Source organism: Mobula birostris, chromosome 14, assembly GCF_030028105.1.
Source record: "Mobula birostris isolate sMobBir1 chromosome 14, sMobBir1.hap1, whole genome shotgun sequence".
NCBI lineage: Eukaryota > Metazoa > Chordata > Chondrichthyes > Myliobatiformes > Myliobatidae > Mobula > Mobula birostris.
This window is the reverse complement of record NC_092383.1, coordinates 15,522,500-15,548,651: the sequence shown is the minus strand read 5'-3', so window position 1 is coordinate 15,548,651 and position 26,152 is coordinate 15,522,500. Positions and strand designations below refer to the sequence as shown.

The window sequence follows — 26,152 nt, the reverse complement described above, 5'->3', positions numbered from 1 at the left end:
GCAGTTTTGTGCCCCTTCTCTAAGAAAGGATGTGTTGGCATTGGAGATGGTCCAGAGGAGGTTCACAAAAATGATTCTGGAAATTAAAGTGTTAACATATTAGGTGTGCTTGATGACTCTAAGCCTCTTCTCGCTCGAGTTTAGAAGAATGAGGGGGTATCTCATTGAAGCATACTGCATATTGAAAGACCTAGATCGAGTGGATGTGGAGAAAATGTTTCCAGTCGTGAGAGAATCTAAGAACAGAGCGCACAGCCTCAGAATACAAAGACATCCCTTTAGAACAGAGATGATGAAGAACTTCTTAATCTAGAGAGTGGTGAACCTATCAAATTCATTGTCACAGACAGTTGTGGAGGCCAAGTTTTGGGGTATATTTAAAGCAGAGCTTGATATGTTCTTGATTAATAAGGATGTTAAGTGTTACAGGGAGAAGGCAGAAGAATGGTCTTGAGAGGGATAATTATTCAACCATGATGGAATGGCGGAGCAGACTCCATAGGCTAAGTAGCCTAATTCTGCTTGTATGCCATATGGTCTTGTTCACTCTGTCACTGATGATGAGAAAAACCGGCAAGGTTGTACATGCACTGGAACTCTTCTGATTCTGCCAGAGTGTGACTACTGATATGGCCATATTTCAAACAGAATTAAAACTCTAGATTGGCTTCACTTTCAATGCCAATAGAATTTTACTAATTGGAGCTTTACACCAAGACAGATAGAAGCAAGTGAGAAAGGAGGCATTTTGGTCTGAATTCTACACACTAAGCACCCACACAGTTGCCCCGCAACAAATTGGATACCAGAAGGATGGGCCGTATATCACTCTCTGCTCATTACACCTACAGAGGCTGGTGTCTGCTCTGAACAGGCTCAAATTTTTCCTCCCTGCAGTACCTTAACCCTTGGCTTTACTTTATGATTTTTCATGATTATTTTATCTTTGGAGAATAGTTTTAGGTGGGGAGCGGAGTGTCTATAAAAACTGGGAGTTCAGCTCCAGTTGGAAATAACTCCAAGCAATTCTTCAGTTGAAAACTTTTGAGCAAAATAAAGCTCAGAGCATGGGTTAGCACCTCCTACATGAGTAGTCATAATTAACAAGGGCTAACATTCATTTTTGGCATAAATATAATTCTTTCTAATAACTATTCTTTTAGTCTTGCAAACTGGGATCAGGTCTACTGCCTCCAATTGTGATATGTTGAATTTAAAAATTAATTATTGATGATCATGTGAAGATAGGCCCGTGCAGCTTTCAGAGGCACTTTCAAAGGTACAAAGGTGTGTTGCCTGGCAAAACATTTGTTGCCTTGGTTACCAACTCACCAATCTCTGTGGGTTTAATGAGCAGCTGTAAATTCACAGGACACAGCAAGTGACACACGGCCCACTCTCTCCAGTTTCCATCTCGTTGCAAGGCGACTGGGCGAGACATTAACTCTCTACTAGTGTTCACGGAGCTGTCACTTGGCAACCATCTTGTGATAGTGCTTTTCATTTTGACTGCTACTTTGGGTGTTATCCATGTACAAACGAAGCATAATCCTGAAGTTATACACCATGCCCTTGACAATTTTTTTTCTTCCAGAAGGTTTTCAGAGAAGAAGTAAGAGAACATCCATTAGATGAAACTGTTCTGGAGAAGACCCTGTTTATTTGACTTGTGCAATCTTCTCCAGTGACTGCATACAAAGAGTTGGTGATAGAAGTCCTGTCTCCGATCGTTCCACAAACAGCACCTGATAAGGAAAGCTTGCTGTTTCCCTGTCTGACAGCGTATTAGAAGGTACTTTGGATGCAATAACAATCTGCTGGAGGAAGTAAGAAGGTTGGAAAACGTCTTTGAGAGCAAAGGAATTGTCAACATTTTGCTCAGACCCTTGCAGCGGGATATCCAGTTATTGCTTTTCAACCCAAAACTTCATTAGTTCCTTTCCTCTCAAAGATGATGGCTGGCTGGTGATGCAGTGGTAACAGGAACTGGACTTCAAGGGGAGTGGCCCTGGGTCCAAATCCTTGCATGCTTTCCATCTGTGCTGAGCATCAAGCTAGCAACTTGGCCTCGTAAAAAACAGACAAAATGTTAAAGAATCAGCAAGCTTGCCACTTGCCACCCAAGGTGTGGAGAGGTATGAACAAAAAGATGATGCTTGACCTGCTAAGTTCTTCCAGAAGATTGTTTGTTTCTGCAGACTGCAGTTTCTTGTGTCTACTTCAGATACCCGCCTTTACTTTCTACTCCACCCCCCCCCTCCATTTTCCATTGCCTCTGTTTGAAGCCATAATGATGGTTTCTCCACTAATTGACCACTACTCATGCTGGAGCCGAACATGAGAGGGAGCTTCTGGACCAACCAATCTGAGCATGAACTTAACAAGACACAATCTCTCTGCTGTTGTTGATGGATGCTGAGCAGTAGTCTGAACTTTTGCTGAATCTTTTCCCCTTTTCTTCCCGAGATGGAGTGCAGTTGTGGTGGTCTTCTGGTTTAGCACAGGCCAGCCAGGAGTACCTGGGGTATCTCAGCGGGTTTGATCCCTTAAAGCTGCTCAGCCATTTAAAATGGATGATTACCTACTTCTCTACATTTCCACTGATGGAATAAACCACTGTGCCTTATAGGCTGCTGAGCTGAGTGACTTATTTATGTTTTTAAGTTTAGAGATACAGCACGGAGTAGATCTTTCTGGTCCTTCAAGCAACCCCTGATTTACCCCTGATTTAACCCTACCCTAATCACAGGACAATTTACAATGACCAATTAACCTACCAACCAGTATGTCTTTGGACTGTGGGAGGAAACTGGATGGACCCAGAGAAAATCTATGCTTTGCACAGGGAGAACATAGAAACTCCTTAAAGATATCATCGGAATTGAACTATAATAGTGTCACATAATCGCTACGCTACCATGGTGTCCTATTTTCTCATTATTCCTTGTGAGCCAATAGTGGTAGTAAATGTACTGGAGCTGGTGTATGTTCATCACAAATTAATTATTTGATAGGCAGGTTTTATTTTAGTTACAAGGAAATGTCATTTTCTTTTCAATGGGCTTTATTTCTCAGCGACAATTTCAAATAATGCAGTAAAGTTCCTTACAAAGGCTCTTTTCATCTGATGCGTTGGTAACTCAAAGAAGGCTGGGTGTTGCAGCCTAGGTCCTTACAAAGGATTCACTCTAAAAATTGACTCATCCATTGTAGCCCTGTCAGGAGACGCTTGACAAGGAACAGTCTTGTGCTTAGTCGCCTGAGTTGCAGGTAGATTGGTGTCTGAGATTCAGATTCAGATTCCTTTATTTATCACACGTTAATCAAAATATACAGTGAAATGCATTGTTTGCATTAACAGCCAACACTACCTAATGATGTACTGGGGACAGTTCACAAGTGTCTCAACGTATTCTGTGCCAACATAGCATGACCACTATGTCTTTGGTGTCGATTGGTCCCATAGACAGAGATACTGCCTCACAACTCAGCACAGGTTCAAGGTACGGTGCATGGTGCCAAGAGGAGAGGCTCATCTCACGCACAAAAACATTGTTTTAAGAATAGAGGAGAAATAGCAGTATCTATACATTCTGACCATTGCATGCGTCACCTTCAGAAAAACAAATACAGAATCATTAATTCCATTATTAGCAAAGTTCCTTCTAAATTTTTTTACAGCTGCCCGGACTAACCGTTGCTCTGAGCAGGAAGTTTTTACATGGCCGGAGAACTGCATGGCACTTTAATAAAACTTAATATGAAAGAAAATTCCAGCAGTGTGGTAACAAAGGCTATGCATGTGGGTGCATTTCAGTAACTGCGCGGCCATGCTTAGGGAGAACAGTGGTTATGAGTACAGAGTACTGAGAATGGAAAAAAAAAAAATCACCAGCAACAAACTATCTGCTGGAAGAATTCAGGAGATCGAGCAGCGTCTGAGGAAGGAAAGGAATTGTCAACATTTCGGGTTGAAACCCTGTATCAAAACCATGCACCCCTGCGTCCTTATGCAGGGTTTTGACCTGAAACGTCAACAGTTCCTTTTTTCCATAGATATTGCTCAACCTGCTGAGTTACTCCAGCAGATTGTTAGTCCAGATTCCAACGTTTTCTGTTTTTTTTCTATCTCCTATAGAAGTGAGTAGGCACCCAAGATGTCACCTGGGCTGGAACGCTTAATTTGCAATGAGACTAGATAGGCTGGGTTCAATTTCTTTGGAGAATAGGAGCTGAGGGGAGTCTTGATGGAGGCATAGATAAGATGGGCACTCAGAAACTTTCCTCCATAGCAGAGATTTCATGGACCAGAGGACATAGGCTTAACATTAGAATAAGAGTTTTAGAAGGGCTGTGAATAAGAATTAGTTTCACAGAGAGGGAGGGAGAACAGTGGTTATGAGTTCAGAGTATTGAGAATGGAAAAAAAAATCACCAGCAAGTGGAAGGAAGTTAGAGTCTCCACACTTAATAAACATCTGAGTGAGCACTTACTTGCCAAGGTATACTGGGCTATGAACCAAGCGTTGGTTAATGGGGATTAGTTTAACTAGATGCTATTTTAAATGGTCGGTAAGGACAAGGTGGGCTAAAGGATCTCCAGTGCATTTGAACCCACCCCTGATCTGGGCATTTGTGGCAAAGCTTAATTATTAGGTCAAGAGGAGGGCAACAGAAGCTCTGTGGCAATGCCACAGAATGAGAAAAAGCTGCAGAGGGTTGTAAACGTGCTTTGCTCCATCATGGGCATTAGCTTCCCCAACATCAAGGATATCTTCAAAAACTGATGCCTCAAAATAGGGGAATCCATAATTAAGGACCGCCATCACCCAGGATATGTCTTTTTCTCATTGCTACCATCAAGGAGGTAGTACAGGAGCCTGAAGGCATGTTTTAGCAACAGGTCAATGTTTCAGAAATAGCTTCTTCCCCTCTTCATTTCTGAATGGCCCATGAACCCATGAACAGTACCTCACAATTTTTGCTCTCTTTTCGCACTACTTACTCACGTAAATTTGTGGTTTTGTGGAAACAGTACAGTGCAATGCTTAAAATGTTCTATAAGTTAGTATGTTTTATGTATTGCACTGTACTGATGCCACAAAACAACAAATTTCACACAATACAGTATGTCAGTGATAATAAACCAGTTTCTGATTCAAATTGTAAAATAGTGTGTTTGTACGGAGTGCAGTTCCTGCTCAAGTGTGCACGACTTTGGGAGTTGTGTCCAGGTACACGTGGTGCAGGAATCAGGAGTGGCCTTGGTCCCTTCTGACTGTACACCCAAGGATTATATGTTTTTCTCACATGAGCCTCAGTCAGTAGCTCTACACTGAAGGAGCAGTGAGTTAACGAGGAAGAACCAAAGAGCTGAGGAACAATTCACACCATCAGTGCTGGTGAGAAGACGTTGCACTTTATTCAACAAGGACTTCCTTTAGAGATACAGCAAGGCAACAGGCCCTTCCAGCTTAATAAACCCACGCCACCCAATTGCACCCATGTGATCAATTAATCCACTAACCTGTACATCTTTGTGAGAGGAAACCCGAGCATGTGGAGGAAACCCACATGATCACAGGGATAACTTAGAAACTGCTCACAGACAGCAGTGGAAGTGAATGCGTAACGCTGGCACTGTAATAGACTAATTGCTACCATTCCTTCCATCTATAATTTATTCGTCTTTGGTTCTGAATGTTAATTCCATAATCTTTTATTCTATTGTTATTTACTTCTACACAATGCATTTCTCGTTGTCTTTCCCTGACAGAAGAGACACCTTTCACACAATGTAAAACATTTGTAGCGTGTAATCCGTGATACTGAAGCCACCCCTTTCTCTCTCTCTTCCCTGTAGAAGGCATGATTGACAGGAAGCAGAATGAAGGTGAAGAGGAGGAGTCCTGCCACAGCAAGCTGATGGCAGGCCTGTGAGTGGTAAGTTTTGCAGAACAGTAATATTGGCTCAGTGGAGAAGATAGGTGATCAGATCCTGGGGGATCTACAGTGATGCACTCGGAGGAGTATTCAAGAAATGAGTTAAGCCTGTGCTCTATCAAATAAACTGAGTAGTCTCAAAGCAGTCTTGTGATGGGAATGACTTCATGGTCTCTCATTTCCCCTATTCTTTACCAGTAGGTTTAATACTCTTTATTTACTCTCTGTTTAGAGGGTAACTACTCTTTAATACTTATCTGGCATGAGGGAGAGCTGAAAAGCTCATCAGTGAGACCGGTGTCAGCAGGGACAGTACCAGTATTATTGGGCCGCGGTGAAGCGGTCAGTGGCGTAGTGGTTAGCGTTATGCTTTACAACGCCAGGTGTAAGATTGGTGCTCGTTCAATTCCCGCTGCTGTCTGTAAGGAGTTTGTACGTTCTCCCTGTGACTGTGTGGGCTTCCTCTGGGTGCTCTGGTTCCTCCCACAATCTAAAAGATGCACGGGTTAGGACTGGTAAGTTTTGGGTGTGCTATGTTGGCACAGGAAGCATGGCGACATTTGTGGGCTGCCCTCAGCACGTCGTCGGACTGTGTTGGTCATTGATGCAAACAATGCATTTCCCTGTATGTTTCAATGTACATGTGACAAATAAAGCTAATCTTTAGGAGGAATTACTGGGACTGCCTGCTCAGAGAAGCTGAATTAATGTTAGTGGAGATATTTCATCCACACAGGATGGTGAGGGGAAGCTTTCACAATCCTGTGTATATCTAGCTGAATCCTACTCTTTAAATCTTACAGCACCTCAGCTCTGCTCTATAAGGAGCTCAGCACAAAGTTTCAGCTGCAGAGAACGTTAAATTTTGCCTGTCGGAAGATTGTTGTGATGAGCAAAATCCCCACAAATAGGGCAACCACAAAGCTTCAAGAGCACAGGAGGCAACTAATGTTTGATCAAGGAATAGAGTTTTGTTGAATGATTTTTTTCTTATGGAAAGACCCTATGACACAAGAAAAAAGTATTATTTGGCTTAATTGTAGATATTGTATGGTGCCATTTTTGATGCAAAGCTGGGCAACAAAACTTTAGAAAAAAGCACAACCTAAATCAGTATTGTCTTAGTTACCTGGTATCCATTTTGAAGTTAGAAGCCATTTTGTTTCAGAACCTGGATGATGCAGGCGTTTCAATGACAATCAAGACTCTTGTGAACAAGTTTTGTATCACAGCAAAATAAGTTGAATATTCAGTGGTTTATATTTTTCTCAAAGCTATAACCTAGGAAATCTATTCAAATTCAATCTATTCTTTCAGACAGTGATAAACATTCCTTTGAAGACGAATCCAAACTAAGTAAATAAAATCATGTTTTATCACCACCACATATGTCTTTCTTGTGTGTTTCTGTTGCATCTTCTGTGTTCCTACCTTATTCCTTGCTTGAGCACTGAATATTCTTTGCCTGTCTCTGCATTGGTTCATTCATTTCTGCACCTCCGACACCATTTTCAGGCTTTAGGTTGGCTCTTCTCGCTTTCTTTCCCTCGCTTTTCTTTTGCACCATCTTGTTAGATTCTCAGTGTTAAATTAGTTGCGACGTTTAATCAAGCAGTAAGCACGTCTTCATGCAAGTGTGAAGTGCGTTGTGAAGAAGGCTGCATCACACAATGGATAACCGGGTGATTCCCTACTCTTTGAGACTTGTCTCTGAAGCCACTCGTGAAGAAGACCAGTGAAAATTCAAGTGATTTGGGGGAAATCTCAAGGCATTCAGTTACAGACGAACGCGTCAAAGTAGACATCGTCTGGATGAAAGTTCTGAATGATTTATTTTCCTTTCTGACTTAGTTCTGCTGAATTTTGGTGCTCTGTGGAAGATTAGAGAGCTAAGCATACGACTTTGAAAGGAAAACAATCATGATGTCATGCTGGCACACAGCATTCTGCCATTATCCACAGCCAGCCTTGATGACTTTAAGAACTGACCTGCTTGTTTTTAGCAAATATCCTAGAGATCTCATTATACTGAGGGTTACCATGTCCTTGAGGTGAATCTCATTATACAATTGTGTTCCTACATGTACTGAAAGCATTCTGCGTATTGGGCAGTTTTGATGGTTGCTACTGAACTTGAGGTTGTTGACATATTTCAATGATTGACTGGAAGAAACTTTGAGTAATTAACCTTTGGCCACAACTGTAGCACATTAAACAAACCCCTCAGGCATGGAGGGAAGTGAGTTTCACTAATTGGCAAACAGATGACCAAATTTAACTAAAGTGATTATAACAAAAGGAAAGGAGGTTGTACTGTTTGCTTGTTGGATGTCAGGGTGCATAATGTGGTACAATTAACAGGACAGTTCGTTCAGTTGTGTGAATGTCAACTTTTTTTTTGAAGAACTTGCACTCATTTGTATGAATAAATTACTATTTTTTCTATGTATAGATTTTAATACATCTTTCAAAATAGACGGCCTGTCCTGGGGTTAGAGGACTGCGTATGTGCATTGGGAGAGGGGAACGGGGCTTGTTTTGCTTGTGTTGTTTTGTTGCCTGTTGTGTTCTGTGTTATACTGCTGGGCACTGAGGGCGTGCTGTGTTGGTGCTGGAATGGGGAGTGACACTTGTGAGGGAGTAGAAAAGTCCCACCCTATCCAACCTCTTCTTTTGAGGTCCTGACGAAGGGTTTCGGCCCGAAACGTCGACTAATCTTTTCAACTGAAGCTGACTGACTGCTGAGTTCCTCCAGCGCATTGTGAGTGTTCCCAGCACATCCTTGGGTGTGTTGGTTGTTAATACAAATGATGTATTTCACGATATGTTTTGATGTACATGTGATAAATAAATGAATCTGAATTCATTAGGGCCACCTTTTTCAAAGTAAGTATATCATATCCTATTCCTGCATTGTTCTGCTGACCCTTTTGAGTATGGGTATGTTTGCGCTAGAACGTGTGGCGGCACTTGGGGGCTGCCCCCAGCACACCCTTGGATGTGATGGTTGTTAATGATGTGTTTCACTCTTACGTTTTGATGTACACATGATAGATAAACTTGAATATTGAATCTTGATGCCATGGCAGGGCAGCTGTTAAAGCTCTGGGTGCTGGAGTTCAATTCCGACGCCGTCTCTCAGAGGTTTGTACGTTCTTCCTGTGAGTACGTGGGTTTCTTCCCACATTCCAAGGGTGTACTAGTTGATAGGTTAGTTGGCCATTGTAAATTGTTCTGTGAATAGGTGGAGTTGAATGGGTGGGTTGTTGGGTGGTGTGGCTCATTGGGCTGGAAGGGCCTGTTCTACAGTGTATCTCTAAAAAAACAATAAGGTCAAATACTATCTTACAGTGGCACTACTCTGTGTCTTATCTGGGCTTAATCTGTCCTCATAGGACTTCACCTATCTATTTAAGTTGGAACTGTGACCCATCTACCTACCTGCTTGCTATTGCTACCCAGTCCACTGAGGCAAGGTTTGGACTGAATACAAAATTCACAAATACAGAAAGAACAATATATTTATTTATATTCCTGCCTCTATTTTCCAATTGTGACCAAATTACATCCTCAGACCTTTCATCCCACAGTAGTCATGAACAGATATTCACTTTTCGATACAGCCCATAATCTCAAATTGATTTCCAGCCAGATCTAGGCTATTTTTTGTAAGCATTTTATTCTTTGCATTTTTATCGTGAAGAACATCCACAGTGTTTGTTTTCTAAGAGCAAATTTTCCTGATCTCACACATTGCCCCAGATTTTTTTTTTTGTAATGTCAGGCCTATTCTTTCTTGGCAGCCACCCAGAATCAGCGTTGATTTGCGTCCACTCTGAGGTGGCCAATGAGACCAATGTGGGAGCCACAGACTCTTTTACAGTGGCTCAAAGGGTGGGAGGGTGGATGGTTTGTGAGTACCCCTTCTAGAGCGGTGGTACCCAACCTTGTTTATGCCATGGACCCCTGCTATTAACTAAGGGCTCTATGGGTCTCAGGCTGGGAAACCCTGCCCTAATATTTACACAAGGCTTCCTTATGCTCCTGAGGCATGGTCTTGAGGTTCTCAATGCCATCCCAAATGCTCTTTCTCTACCTTAACTGAACTTGGGAGAGGGGCTCCCAGGAATCGGTCTGGATGTTGCAATGGAATCTTTGAACACCTCTGGAATCTATCTCCTCCATCCACCTGGTAATCTCCTTTCACGACAGACTCAGAATAGTGCTTCAATTGTACTTTCGGTTTGACAGACAAATCAAGTTCACATTTCTGGTCATCATCATCTCCCCAGGACAAATGTGGACCTAGCCTGCTTGTGTATTTGCTAATCCCAGCTTTGTTGATAGTTTTGCACCTTGCTATTTGCTAGATGAATGCAGCCATTTATTAATATATCCTGTATTAAATATTAGAGTAATAGAGCTGTATAGCACAGAAATAGGTCTTTCAGCCCAACTTGTCCATGCCAAGTGAGCTGTCCGTCTGACTTAATTCCATTTACCTGCATTTGGCCCATAACTCTCTGCCTTTTCAATACGTGCAATTATCTGTCTTTTAAACATTGGATTTATACTCACCTGCAGCTTCATCTGACATTCCACATTTCCCCTCAGATTCCTTTTCAATCTTGCAGAATCAGAATCAGGTTTAATATCACCAGCATATGTTGTGAAATGTGCAATACATGATAATATAGAATAAAAATGTGAATTACAGTAAGTATATACTTATATTTTACCTCTCTCTTTATATTTCTGTCCTCTAATTTTAAACCCTTCTAGCCTGGGGATAAAGATTGTGACCATCCCTCATGATTTCACACACCACTTTGCCATCTTCCCCCCAGAGTAGAAAAGTCCCACCCTATCCAACCTCTTCTTTTAAGGCCCCCCCCCCATCCTAGTAACATTCTTATGAATATTTTCTGCATTCTTTGCAGCTTAATGGCATCCTGGTTCACCAGAATTGCACGCAATAGTCCAAGTGCAGTCTTCCCAGCAACTTGTACTGATGCAACATAGAGCACAGAGCACAGAACATATAACATTACAGTACAATACAGGCTTTTCTGCTCACAATGTTGTGTTGACCTTTTAAGTGACCCTAAGATCAATCTAGTACTTCACTGTCACATAGCCCGCCATTTTTCTTCTATCCATCTACTGTAGGTCCCATATATCGTGCAACTCCTGTTTTTATTGAATGATCAAAGAAAGAATGTGCATTTATATAGCACCTTGCATGAGTCTGAATCTCTCAGAAGGGTTTACAGTTAGAGAAATATGTTTGAAGTGTAATACAGTGATCGTATGCACAGTAAAGTTCCAGTAATGATCTGATACCCTGCGTACAATTGTTTCCTCAATTCGGAGAGGCTGTTACATCGGCTACCAGAGCAGCGGAGGGGCTTTATCAGATTCCATCTCCGCTGCGCGCCTCGGCAGCTGCCGTCTAGCAATGAGACCCCTTCATTATTGGTGCAATCAGTGGTTTTCTGGCATGATTTCTTCCTGATATAGTGCAATAGAGCAAAAGGTGTGATCGCACCTGACAGCAATTAGTGTCTCCACTTAAATGAGCCAAGAAATGTTCCTGGAAAGCTGCCCATGGTAGAAAGGGAAGAGAACCAGTGCAAATATCAGAGATCCTTGCTGAGTTGCCTGAAATCTTGGAAAGAAAAGCTTTGGTTGTTAGCAAAAGCGTTATTAATTTCATCAGGCAGAAGCCAGTGCTCATCCTGTCCATAAGACACAGGAGCAGATTTAAGCCATTCAGCCCATTGAGCCTGTTCCATTATTCCATCAAGGCTGATTTATTATCCCTCTCAACCCCATTCTCCTGTCCCTCCCCATAAATTTTGATACATTTACTAATCAAGAACCTAGTAACTTCCTGCTTTAAATATACCCAATGACTTGGCCTCCATGACCATCTGTGGTAATAAAATGAATTTCACATGTACACTGCCCTCTGGTCAAAGAAAGTTCTCCTCATCTTTGTTCTAGGGGGATGCCCTTCTATTCTGTGACCGTGCCCTCTGGTCCTTGACTCCTCCGCTATGGGAAGCATCCCCTCCACGTCCACTCCATCTAGGTCTTTTAATAATTGATAGGTTTCAAAGAGATTCCCCCCTCATTCTTCTAAACTCCAGCGAGTACAGGCTCTCAGCCTTCAAATGCTCCTTGTACATGAACCATTTTATTCCCAGGATCACTCTCATGAACCTCCTCTGGACCCTCTCCAATGCCAGCAGTTCCTTTCTTAGTTCAGGGGACCAAAACTGCTCACAGCCCCCCATTAATAGCTTTCAGCAGAGGCTGATTTGTGTAATGTAATGGTTCCGTATTTCCTTACAATATAAAAGCAGGATACTTTGACCTATTGGGTCCAAGCTGGGTCACAGTGTAAGATGATCCTCCCCCCACTCAGTCAGCACCAGAGGACAGGATCAAACCCGGGTCTCTGGAACAGTAAGGCAGCAACCTTACTATCTGTGCCACGGGGCTGCTTGTGGTCATCCCTGTTGCAAATGAATATCATAGAGTCAAAGAGCACTACAGTAACAGAAACAGGCTCTTTGTCCTATCTAGCCTGGCGTTTCTACTTTAAAAGCTGACAGACTGAAAGCAATAATTTTTCCTAAACCTTCATTGAGATAAACTAATCTCATTGCATATGTGTTCACCTTCTGCCTTATTAAAAGCAAAGCAAGGAGCTCCCCAACTAGTCTGAGAAAACATATTGTTCTGTATTTAGTGTTTCTTGTAAGCAATATGGCTGATGCATTTGCCTTATAACTGTCATGAAAGCAATTTTCAGAATCAGGTTTAATATCACTGGCATACGTTGCGAAATTTGTTGTCTTAATTGGCAGTAGTACAATGCAATATTAAATAACAGAAAAAACACCAATTATAGTCAGTATATATAGATTAAATAAGTAGTGCAAAGATAGAAATAAAAAAGTGGGGAGATAATGTTCAAGGGTTCAATGTCCATTCAGAAATTGGATGACAGAGGAGAAGAAACTGTTCCTGAATCTTTGAGTGTGTGTCTTCAGGCTTCTGTACCTTCTTCCTGATGGTGGCAATGAGGACAAGGCATAACCTGGGTAATGGTGTCCTTAACGATCAATACTGCCCTTTTGAGACATCACTCCTTGAAGATGGCCTGGACACTACAGGGCTATTGCTCATAATGGAGCCGAATAAGTTTACAACTCCCTGCAGCTTATTTTGATCCTCTGTAGTAGCCCCCCCACCCCCCCATCCCCCCATCCCCCCATCCCCCCATACCAGTCAGTGATGCAGCCAGTTAGAATACTCTCCACAGTACATCTGTAGAGTTTTGTGAGTGTCTTTGGTGACATACCAAATCTCCAAGATATTGACACCCAAGAACTTGAAATTGCTCACTCTTTCCACTTCAATGTCTTAAAGCACTTTTGAATGATTAAGATGTGATAAAGTGGTACAAAAATGTAAATAATTCTTTCTTTGTTGTATTGAAAAATGTATTAATTAATTTTATAACAAATACTGCTGTCCTGCTTTGAAAGAAAATCAGAGAACACCTTTCACTCACTACAAAATTATATTTTCATGTCATTTTGTTAGGGGCAAGTGAGACAGTGTTGTTTCAATTTGATTTCTGCTGTAATGTTTGTTTAAAAAAATTGAGAAGGCTTTGTGGTTGTCTAGTTGATTTATCATCAAAATTATTCAAGTATTAGAAACACCAGCAGGGAACTTGGTCGGAAGAGGAGGGACAATCATGTATTAGTGTGTTGCTGTGGTCTAGAATCATGAAGGATGGTGTAGAGACTGAGGAAGGAATCAACTGGCAACAGAATCTGATGGGCAAACTCTATAATTAAGAAGTAAGTGTTAGCATAGTGGTTATAGTGTGGAGTTCACTGTCTCAGGAAGTGGTGGAGACAGTCACTCAGGGCTTTCAACAGAAATTGGATAGGTGCTTGAAGGGGAATAATTTGAAGGGCTGCAAGGAATGAGTGGGGAATGGCATCAGATCATCGCGCTACAAGACCCAGCATGGAGCTGATGAGAGAATCAACCTCTTCTATGACAATAACAATTCAATCATTCAAAAAGCAGTGGCAGATGAGACTCTTTGTTGTGGAACATTTGCTTGTGTGTCAGCTTGTTGTTCATTCCTTCTTGTTGTCTTCTCCTCTGACAGGGTGATCTCGAGAGGGGCAGGGACAACAAGGCTGGAGGGAGAATTGCAGAACGTGCAACAGGTGGTGCAGTGATTGAGGAGATGAGGGTGTGAATAGGGACCGGCACTCAGTGGCCATGTTATTAGGTACACCTGTACACCAGCTTGTTAATGCAAATATCTAATCAGCTTGTGTACCTAATAAAGTGGTCGCTGAATGTATATTTGAAGTGAGATTACAGAACAATATAAGGTTGTAGTATAGATCCAAAGATGCCATGAGGATTTAGTGAGACAGTAGGAAATAATCATGGACAGTACTTATAAGTGGATGAAGGCACAAAACCAGCAACTTTGCACCAATTGATTGAACTTTAAGAGAGGGAAAGCCTAAAAATCTCTGTTAACAGCCTCTGTTATAGATTATATGGAGAGTTGAAAGTCACATCAAGTCACACCTTCAGTGTTTTTTGAACAGCTTCTTCCCCAATGAGAAAATGAACCCAAGATAATGCTACCTCTCTATCTTTGCTCTTTTGACACTATTTATTTAATAATTATACAATAAGCCGGGGAAGGTAGTGGGGATAAGCTCCCACTACCTATTAAATGCACCCAATGGCATACATTTCAAATATCCTCTGACAACCAAATCCAGCTTCTGGCTTTCACGTGTGGCTTAGCAACTAAGACCAGCGGAGCTCTTTCTATTGACAGGAGAAGGGGCAAAGTTGGGTTGCTGGCACCTTAAAACCAGATGCTTCAGGCAGATGGGGATTGCCTGCTGTATTTGGCAGCTCATCTAGAAGGAAAACTCTGATCTCAAACCTCCGCTGTCTTGTGGCTCTACCCACTCACGAGGGAGGCTTTGGGAGTAAACCCTGAGGGAAAAATCCAGAGCTGGAGCATCCAAGGCAGTCCAACATTGAGTAACTCCTATGATGCCAATGGTGCCAAACTGTATTGGTCTGTGCCGTTCCTTTGGATTCATTAGCTGCATGGAGAAATGGAGCCTGCTACATGGGCAACAGCTTGCTGTCCATATCATACTGCCCTGGTGTACATACTGGCTTGCTTATCACATAGTCGACCAGGTCACAATGTCCATGGTCAACCCCAACCAAAAGAGGAGAGATATGTTTTTCTTATTGTAATTCACAAAATACGTTTATATATTACACTGTACTGGTGCCACAGAACAAATTTCATGACGTGTCATTGATAAGACACCTGATTCAGATTCTGATTCTGAAGTAAGATATTAAGGTTACATCCCATTAGGTTAAACTTACCTCGACCTCCAGAGAGACAGTGACATCTGTGGCTAGAATCCATTGTTGAATATCAGATTTACTAATGTTGATTCCCTGCTTCAGGCTATTTACAGGTTTTACCTCTGCAGTTCCTGTTTGACCATTAAGTTCTTTCAACATCCTGTTTGTTTTTTGTTTTTTTTTTTTTTTTTGTATTCCAGATTCCATCATCTGCAATCCCTTTTGTCTTCAAGCTACTTCATCTCAGGCAGTAGAAAATTCAGTGGCAGGAATCTGTCCCAAATTTTCAGATTTTCAGCATAGTTCACCAATAGTTGAACAGGATCAGAAAACCATTCAGATTTTTGCTTCTGTGATTCAGTAGCACCGGGGATCCACTGTCTCCTGACTGAGGTGAAGTACTGTGGTCGGCTCTACCACTTGTGTGAGATCAGTGGAACTGCACACAGCTAAAAGCAGAACTTTTAAATTTATTAATTCCATAAGAAGATTTGAAGAACTCAGGTCTTGGAGACTTGACAAATGCCAGTGACCTTGAGAAAGACAAGGAAATGGAGCAAGAGGCTTTGAACAGTAAAGCTAGTATAGGAATGTAAGAGTCCCTGGATGATAGTTAAGGAAGCGCAAATGAAATCGTAGGTATGTATTTATGCTGATATGAAATTCTTATGAAGCTTATTGTTATTGTCTGAGGTGAAATGTTAGAGTTTATGCTAAACATTTGCTGACTGTTTCTTGAGACATACTGTATAAGATTACTTAGTGTATACATTATCATACTCTCACATACAGAAGAAATGAGAAAGTTCCCACATTTAGGGTCTGTTAACGTCCTGAAATAATTGATGATGGAATGAGGTTTTTTTCCCATCTCACCAATGATCTGAGTGCTATGTTATTTCCTTACTGGCATGTTCGCTTCACACATTTTTTTTGGTATTACTCAGGTTGGAGAATGTAGTGGGCAAGCATTACAGCTGGCAAAACAAAGGCGGGGAGACCTGCAGTAACTTTAACATGATTGTCTTTCATCTCTACATGAGGATTCAGACACAGCATCTTGCCGAATGCTGGAAACACTCAGCAGGGCAGGCAATACCTGGTAGTATCTGACGACAGGTAGTTCAGAGGGATTTACTCTACAGCTGGTCAGAAACTCTTTGAGCATGACACTGGAGGAAAAGAAATGGTTTTAAAGAAAAGCTCAAATCTTTGCTTATTGGCATTACTTCCTCCTTAGTGAAGTGCATAATTGAAGTAAAAGTGGAAGGTCAAACTGTGCCTGCATCTGAGGTGAACCAAAACAAAGCTTCAAGAAAATGGCAGAAAACAGGCAGAGCATTAAACTAGCTGGGAAAGCGTTTTGACCTATGGGCAATTGAAATGAATATGACTGGGAAAGGAAAATTTTAAACAGAGGAAAAAGGTTCAGGGAGGAATAGATTTATTCTTATATAATTATCTGAAAGTTTCTCATTCCTTTTGGATCATTTAAACCTGTTGTGGCCCCTTTAAAACTAATTAGTTTTCTGAAACACTGATAATACTGGAGGATTGAAAAAAAACAAAACCAAAACTTGCAAGCTAAAAATATTGTTTTTTATAATCACTTCTTGTTTTTAATCCAAAAAAGTGAATTTAAATGTCAAGCTGACACGTTCAGGCAGGACTCCGTGTTTGGATTACTCATCAGTAGATGGGAAATGATAGCAGCTTGATCCTTTTCACTGTGATTTTGCCAGACCTGGAGTAGAGATATTTCTGCTCGAAGGGTCTCAGCCCGAAACGTCGACTGTACCTCTTCCTATAGATGCTGCCTGGCCTGCTGCGTTCACCAGCAACTTTTATGTGTGTTGCTTGAAATTCCAGCATCTGCATATTTCCTCGTGTTTGCGACTAGGCATGTGCTGGGGGCCAGCCGCAAGTGTAGACACACATTCCATTGCCAACAGAGCATGCCCACAATACTTGTCAGAACAACACAGGCCAAGCAACTAAACAACAGTGAAGCAAACCCCTTTCCTTCCTCCTTCCCAGCCACACACATGGACAGCACTTCATCTCCAGGATAGGCCCCCTGTCCTCCAATCTCCAGTCTTTGGTCATCAGGCTTGCACAGTATTTACAGTCAAAAGTCCTGCTGACTTCCATTCTGTTGGCTCAGCATAGCTAAAATATCCCTGAAGATTTGTACTCCTATTTTCTAAAGGAGTGAGCTAGAAAGTCAAGGGAAGTTTTTCCAGCTGCCTTCAAGGCATAAGGGGTTACTTCCACTGTCACATTGTTGTCGCTGAAAAGAAAGTTGAAAGAATTATATTTCCCAGTAATATTCCATAAATGCACTTCATGCGCATTTTTGCAGTCAGTTCTGCTCTGTTCAAGCACTAAGTGCATGTCTCACTTTTATCTTATCTTTGTAAATAAGCCCTAACGAAGTGATATGAATTCATAAACATCCCAGAACCAGCATGAAATCTGCCCACACATCTAGCAGCATTTATTATGGTACAACATTAATTGCAAATTCAAATTCATTTCATTTTCCAAATGTCAAGTGCCTTTCCATTCTTGACCTTCCCTCATTAATAGAAGCCAGTTAATCCTTTTCCTTAGCCTGTGGCTCTTAATATATTTAATTCCCATTTAATTCCGAACTCTCAGTGAAAGAAGGCGCATTGCACGCAGCAAGATTACAGCATTACTGGAGGAGGTCACGGGCTGACAGACTAAGGCCAACTAAGGGCCTTGGCAGTGGGTTCCTAAATGAACTGCTGAGGAGCACAAAAGACATTAGTGGTGTATCTTTTTTTTTAACATAGCCTGCTATTAAAGCACATTATCAACAGATCAATCTGGCAGGCTCGGATGCTTCCCTTCTGGATAGAGAGCTGCAAAATAAATGAGACGTTTTCAGCATCAGCCAGTTTTATGCAACTTAAATGCGCCATTAATTAAACAGATCTGCAGAAGAACAGGTTCTGTCTTGGTGACTCAAAGAACTTTCTCCCTGGTTACAGAAGTCACAGATTCATGCCCAGCAGTATCCATACCTTGTGTGTGGGGTGCTGTTGATTCACTGACGCTTTCTTTTCAGAGTGATCCTGCTACTAAATAGCTTCAGTTTAGAACTATTGAGCTGTTTAATACACAGCAGGCCCTTCAGCCTAGCTTATCTATACCTTTTGCCTATCTAGGCCAATTCCCGCAATAGACCCTTATCTCTCTGCTTTTTTCTATTAAGGTCTGTCCAAATGCCAATTAAAAACCATCATTGAATCTGCCTCACACACAAAATAGAGGAGAAACTGAGCAGGTCAAGCAGCATCTATGGAGATGAATAAACAATTGATGTTTCAGGTCTTGCAGTGCCAACTGTTGATTCCTCTCCATGGATCCTAGTGAGTTCCTCCAGCATTTTGCATGGGTTGCTCGGGATTTCCAGTATCTGTGGGATCTCTTGTGTTTATGCTTTTAAGTTCACGTTCCATTGTGGATTCTTTGTTGTTAAATTTGCTCATGTGTTTCCACTGGTTTTTATCCCCAGTAGTGGCCTTAGATGTTCGATGGGGAGGGTGACGCAGGGCAATTCCCATCCTTGGTGAATCATTACACAGATGTCCTACAATCACTCATCTGTACTGACAAAAATATTTCTTTGTTCTTTGTACTTACATTTAATTGTTTTCTGCATAGAATGATCAGGGGGAATTCTGCATCAGATACCTACCCGACATGTTGTAGGAGCCCGGTACACCTGGGTGTAGATCCTGCCTGCTTTGAAGGTGAAAGGGCTTGATGGACTGCATGAAGATCACAATTACCACAGGAATGAATCCTTTACATTGGTAAGAGATTTCAGAGTCTGAATAATGAAATAAATGCTTTCATTTGTTTAATTGTGTACCTCTGTGTCATTTCTGCAATTAATCCCTCAGATAAGTAGCAAATCCTTCTAACATCATTCATCTGATTCAGTTAGTGTACCTACATGGAGTTATGCTTACCATGCATGGCACAATCGAACACTGTACTAAAACCTCCAAAGTGATGGTTATTTGAAAATAGTTTCAATAGGTGCATAAAGATTTTTTTTCTACTTATGCTGTTCTGTAGCCCAATAACAATATGATGGTCAATATTGTGATACCTGGTTGACTGGTTCTTTGAAACTGACAGACTGATTCTGCAAACGTTGGAAATCCGGAGCCACACACACAAAATGCCTGAGGAACTCAGCGTGTCAGGCTGCATCTATGGAGAGGAATAAACAGTCAATGTTTCCACCTGGGTAGCCTCCAATCTTATGGCATGAATATCAATTTATCCAATGTCTGGTAATATCTCTGTCCCCGTTCTCTTTTTTTTTATTCCTCATCTGGTTACTCTCTCAGCCCTTCTCTTCTCCTCGCCTGCCCATCATCTTCCTCTGGTGCACCCACCTCCCTCCCTTTCTTCCATGGTCTACTGTCCTCAATTATTAGATTTCTTCTTCTTCAGCCCCTTATATCCTCCATCTATTCCCTCCCAGCTTCTGGCTTCATCCCCTATCCCCCATGCGCCCACCTTCCCCCTTCACCTAACACATGCCAACTTGTACTCCTTCCTCTCCCTCCACCTTGTTATTCTGGCTTCTGCCCCCTTCCTTTCTAGTCCCAATGAAAGGTCTCAGCCCATAATCTCCACTGCTTACTCCTCTCCATAGATGCTGTCTGATCTGCTGAGTTCCTCCAGCATTGTGTGTGTGTTGTTCGTTGAAAGTGAGTTGTGTTTTTTCTCATGGACACTTCCTCCTAATAGGGAACTACTTCAGGTAAGCAATGTTACCCTGAAGAAAGTACATGTCAGTGTCTTTTGGAATTGAAAAAGCAAACAACGAGGCCAGTAAGATTGAAGAAGCTGGGAGAGAGGTACATGTGATTCCACGCCAATATCCAAAACAACTTCTCCCAAGTTTCCTTCATTGAAATGTTCTTCTAATCATTATTTTCCTGGTCATCCTTTCCCTCCCAGTGTTACAATTTGGGGTTAAAGAGACAGACGGACACAGCCCAGTCCATCACAGTCAAAGCCCTCCGCACTAATGAGCACAATTACAAGGAGCACTACCATAAGAAACTACCCACCATCAAAGACCCTCACCATCCAGGCCAGGCTCACTTCTCACAACAGGTTGAGTACCCCTTACCCAAAATGCTTGGGGCCAGAAGAGCTGCAGATTTCAGAGTTTTTCGGATTTTGGAATATATGATGAGACAGCTTGGGTTCACTGACTGAACTTAGGTGCTACTGGTAGACAGTCTTTGCCTGCACTTGTTCATCACACATATGTACTGGTGCAGCCGTTCAGCATGGTAGATCCTCATCAGCGTCAATCCTGGCAAGCTCGTCGATGAGTTCCTCTGCTGTTCCGTGTCAGCAGATGCTTTATCACCACAAATCTTTAAAAAATTAATACCATGTCTTTACTTAAATTTCTGTAACCTGCCTGTTGAATATTCACAATTACCTTAAATTTTCAATTCATTGTGATAGACCTTTGTTTGTTTCATGATTACCATACCACTAAACGGCATATGTTCACTTTCAACGCTGATGAATCCACCCTTGCAATACACAATCAAGATCTTCATTTTCTGCTTCATGCAGTGCTTTCTTTCTATTTTAACTTCTGTTCATTACAAAAGTGAGATCACTTCTCAGAACTGTCTGCGGTGTGCAGAGATCTGCACATCACCTGGGAATCTTCCCAGCATTTGTGGAATTTTCCATTTGTGACATCAGGTCAGTGCTCAAAAACATTCTGGATTGCAGAGGTTTTCAAATTTTGGAATTTTGGATAAGGGGTATTCAACCTGTACTACCATCAAGTAAGAAATACAGGTGCCTTAGGTCCCTTTCCGCCAGGTTCAGGAACAGTTATTACCCTACAATCATCAGGTTCCTAAACCAGCATGGATAACTTCACTCACCTCAACTCTGAATTGATTCCACGACCTACAAGGATGCTACAACTCAGGTTCTTGGTAATATTTATTTATTTTTGATTTGCATTGTGATCAAAAACATCCTGAGCAGAAAGTGATTCAAGAGGAGTGAAGATTGGGTAAGAAATCGGAAAGTAGAAATAGTAGAACAGAGTGAAGGACTTTGCCTGCCCTTTTCTCGTGTTCCTATGTATTAAGGATATAAAGTGACTTCTCAGTGTTATTACCATTTCCTTGGTGTATGATTCAGTATCTCTATTAGAACATAGAAAACCTGCAGCACAATGCAGGCCCTTCGGCCCACAATGCTGTGCTGAATACGTACTTACTTTAGAAATTACCTAGGGTCACCCATAACCTTCTATTTTTCTAAGTTCCATGTACCTATCCAGGAGTCTCTTTTCAAATCTTTTTGTCATTATTATTCAAAATTAACAAGAGTACATCAAAGTAGGCAACACTTACAATGTCTCAAGAAAAAAAACATTGTTTTAAAGATTGAAAAAATTTTGGTGACAAGAAAAGAGAAAACAACCCTACTAAGCAAGAAAAAGTGAGAAAAAAAACCCATTAGGTGTTCAACCCCAGAGCCATGCGTCATACAAAAAGCTTCTAAAGATAAACATCAAACCATCAGCAAGAAAAAAAAGTACCAAAAATTTACAATTAGATCATGGAGGAAATCTATCAATTAACTCAAATGATAGTACCGAGCAAATGAACCCCATCTTTTCTCAAAATCAAACATGGGTTCAAAAGTTGGACTTCTAATTTTCTCCAAAATGAGACATAGCATCACTTGAGAGAACCATTGTGACAAAATGGGAGCCAATGTATCCTTCTACTTCAACAAAATGGCCCTCCTAGCTATCAAAGTAACAAATGCAATAACATGTTAGTCAGACAAAGAGACACCACGGATATTTTGAGGAATTATTCCAAAAAGCACAGTTAATTTGTTAGGTTGTAAATTAATTTTAAGTGCTTTAGAAATTGTAGAAAAAACTGGCTTCCAGAACTGTTTCAGTATAGAACAGGACCAAAACATGTGTGTCAGTGTAGCTGTCTCAGTTTTACATCTATCGCAATAACTATCAACATTAGGAAACATTTTAGACAATCTCTCCTTCATCAAATAGTAATGATGTACAATTTTAAATTGAATCAATGAATGACTAGCACAGATTAAAGAAGAGTTAACCAACTTCAGAATCCGCGTCCAGTCCTCCGTCATAAAAGTCAAATTAAGTTCCTTTTCCTAATCTTGTTTAATCTTAAATAAAGGATGCTTATCCAATTGTAATAGTAAATTATAAATTCTTCCAATGGAATCCTTCATTAAAGGGTTCACACTCGTAATAGTATCTAATAGGTTGGCATCCAATATGTAAGGAAAATTACTTAAATATTTTTGTAAGCAATGTCTAACTTGAAGGTATTGTAAAAAGTGTGAGTGTGAAAGAGAATATTTATCAATTAATTGTTCAAAAGACATCAGTCCATCTTCGTTAAATAAATACAGAAAAGAATTAGTACCTTTATTTTACCAAAGTAAAAAAATCGGATTACTCAAAGAAGGCTTAAAAAAGTAATTTTGATAAATTAAACTACAAAGTTTAAATTTTTTAAGATTAAAAAAATTATGGAACTGGAGCCAAGTTTGTAAAGAATGCTTAATCACAGGGTATAAATTTAAATTAACAACTTTAGCTAATTGTATAAGTAAAGCAGCTCCCGATAATGAGGTTAAATAAGCCCGTTTCACAGCTTTCAATTCCAAATCTACCCAAATTAGCGGATCATTCTTATCAACCCAATGTAACCAAAAGGACATATATCTCACATTAACAGCCCAGTAATACAAACGTTGGTACATTCTTTAATTAGGCAAAGTGAGACCTCCATCCTTTTTCAACTTTTGTAAGTGACATTTACTAATTTTTGGTCTTTTATTATTCCAAATAAAAGATAAAATAATAGAATGAATCTGATCAAAAAACTTCTTAGTCAGAAAAACAGGGATATTCTGAAATAAATATAACAATTCTGGTAAAATCATCATTTTGACTATATGGATGCGACCAACAAGTGAAAATGTTAGTGGGTTCCATCTACTAAATCAGGAGTCTCTTAAAAGACTCTATTGTATCTGCTTCCACCACCGTTGTCGGCAGCCCATTCCATGCACTCACCACTCTCTGCATTAAAAAACCTACCCCTGACATCTCCTCTGTACCTACTTCCAAACACCTTAAAACTGTGCCCTCTCGTGTTAACATTTCAGCCCTGGGAAAAAGCCTCTGATTATCCCCACGATCAATACCTCTCATCATCTTATACACCTCTATCAGGTCACCTCTCATCCTCCGTCACTCTAAAGGAGAAAAGGCCAAGTTCACTCAAACTATTCTCATAAGGCATGCTCCCCAATCCAGTCAACATCCTTGTAAATCTCCTCTGCACCCTTTCAATAGTTTCTACATCCTTCCTATAGTGAGGTGACCAGAACTGAGCACAGTACTTCAAATAGGGTCTGACCAGGATCCTATATAGCTGTAACATTACCTCTTGGCTCTTAAACACAATCCCACGATTGATGAAGGCCAATGCACTGAATGCCTTCTTAACCACAGAGTCAAACTATTATTCTTTCACTAAGGTAATAGAAGTAGATGATAATTTGACCTGTCAACAAAGGTGTTTTATTCACGCAGTGATTCACTGTGTAGATGTGGTTACGGTTGTTTACATCCTCATAGCTTCCTTTTGCTCCCTGGCACTTTTGCAACGCTATCCTGCAGATCATCATGGTATTGATAGTCACGGTGGGCGGCGGTACAGGAAACAATTATTGCCTATATCATGCGTGCTCCGATGTGCATCCGTCTGCAGTTTTTCCCATGGTGTCTGTCACACCGTTGGGTTTTGGTGAAGGTCGCATGCCCTTAAGAAGGTGTGGACTTTAAAAATCAGACAACAAACTGTTAAGCACATTCAGTGCAAAGGTGTTTATTGCGTGCCAGAGGTGGAAAACTTTTAGAAAAAGTGCAGAAATTATCCGATAAGCATAACATCAGCACTGCCAGACAGGGATAATAACAGGGCTGTTGGGGGGAGGAAGAAATTACTTGTGGCCAACTGGCTGTCATAGTGACCCTTCTCTCGGCCTCATCCAAGAGGGTCAGTCTCATTGAATCTGTGTCCTTCAGTCTCTGTCTTTCTTTAAACAATGAAAACGAGTGCTTTCCTTGAAGGCCTGCTTTTAAAACAGTACAAATCTCCGTGACTGATCCATTACTGCTAGCTGGCACTCTGTAAGTCTTAACACTTTTCTACTTACATACTGCTATGTCAATTTTCAGTCATTCTTAGCTTTTTATAAAACCCCAACACTCTTACTGCAGTGAAACCGTCAGCTTACACATAAAATGTGTTTTACTGCACCAAATGGATATTTAAGTGAGGTAACTCTGTCACTTGTGATGGGATCAACACTGGGTCAACGCAGTGGGCCTAAATCCAGCTCAACGTATAACTGTGGCATAAATGACTCAATGCAACTTTCCAGTTGGTGCCTGGACTTATTACACGATAAAAGACGATTAGGAAACAGGAAGTGCTATTTCAGGAACATTCTCAGTGATAGATCAGTCTGTGCATTATTCTGATTTGATGAGTGTGAAGAGAGTTGGATGATATATTCATCTCATTTCGACAGCGATCTCATCCAGGTCAATGGTGATTGAAGTGTATAGAATGAGAACAGTTACTGTAATGACTCAGCCAATTGTCTCTGAAAACCAGCGTCCTTTAATGAGGACACAGAATCCTTTTAACTTGCCCCTCAAGCTCCCTTAGGCCGTTGCACACATGGTGATGGACTTGGCCGGTGACACACTCATCCATTGACTCAGGTCACCCAAGGAGTAAAGTCATTAACTGAAACAAGATGTCACCTAACTCAGCAAACACGCTTCCATAACTGAATTCAACGCTGGACGCTCTGCAGCCTTTGTTTAATTTTTTGAAATCCCCCTTGAGGTTTGCAATTTTAAAAAAATTAAATCCAAGATTAATCACATAAAAACAAGTAAATTGCATGTTTATGGTGAAAATTTAGAGAGGTCATTGCTTCAACCTAATTGCTTTTACGGGTATTTTTTTCCTTCTGGGTTCCGTTGGATATGCCTTGCTTTGTTACATCAAAAGAACTCGCTCCTTATTTTTCACTTCCAGCTATTTTTACCAAGATTAGCAAATGGGAAATATTGGGCTTTGGATCCCTAATGTTTGTCAAAAGAAATCATGTTTTTATTTTGTTCTTTCTGTATCTTCAACTGATTCTAAGTACATCAGATATAATTTATTGAATAATGTGAGGTTCTAAGAATTCTCTGATTAATCTTTCTCTGTCTCCTTTTTATTTTCCCACAGACAAAAATACACATACAGATGCCTCTCCCATTATACATGGTTCTCACATTGTGTATAAAGCTTGCCTTGTATACATTCTTTTGTCTCTTATTTGCATAGTTTTTGCATAAAAAGTTGCATAAATGGGTACCACGGTAGTGCATGGGCTAGTCCATTGCTATTGCAGCTCAGGGTATTCCAAAGTTCAGGGTTTAATTCTGGCACCGTATTCAAGGAGTTTGCACGTTCTCCCCGTGGACCATGTGGGCTTCGTCTGGGAGCTCCACTCTCCTCCCACAGTCTAAAGACGTACCGGTTAGTAGGTTACTTGGTCATTGTAAATTGTCCTGTGATTAGGC

At 41.0% G+C, this 26,152-nt stretch overlaps 1 long non-coding RNA gene across 3 annotated transcripts in view; it reads left to right on the top strand.

The window, feature by feature from the left end:
• Positions 1-25,838, top strand: part of LOC140209456 (uncharacterized) — a 43,236-nt gene extending 17,398 nt beyond the window's left edge. For 2 of the 3 annotated variants that reach the window (XR_011888986.1, XR_011888985.1), the window contains 3 exons: positions 5,864-5,943; positions 19,090-19,241; positions 25,815-25,838. This is a non-coding gene — a long non-coding RNA (uncharacterized lncRNA). Of the gene's footprint in view, positions 1-1,594; positions 1,793-5,863; positions 5,944-19,089; positions 19,242-25,814 lie in introns of all 3 variants that reach the window. The other variant, XR_011888984.1, reaches the window with a different exon arrangement.
• The last annotated feature ends 314 nt before the right edge of the window (positions 25,839-26,152 follow it).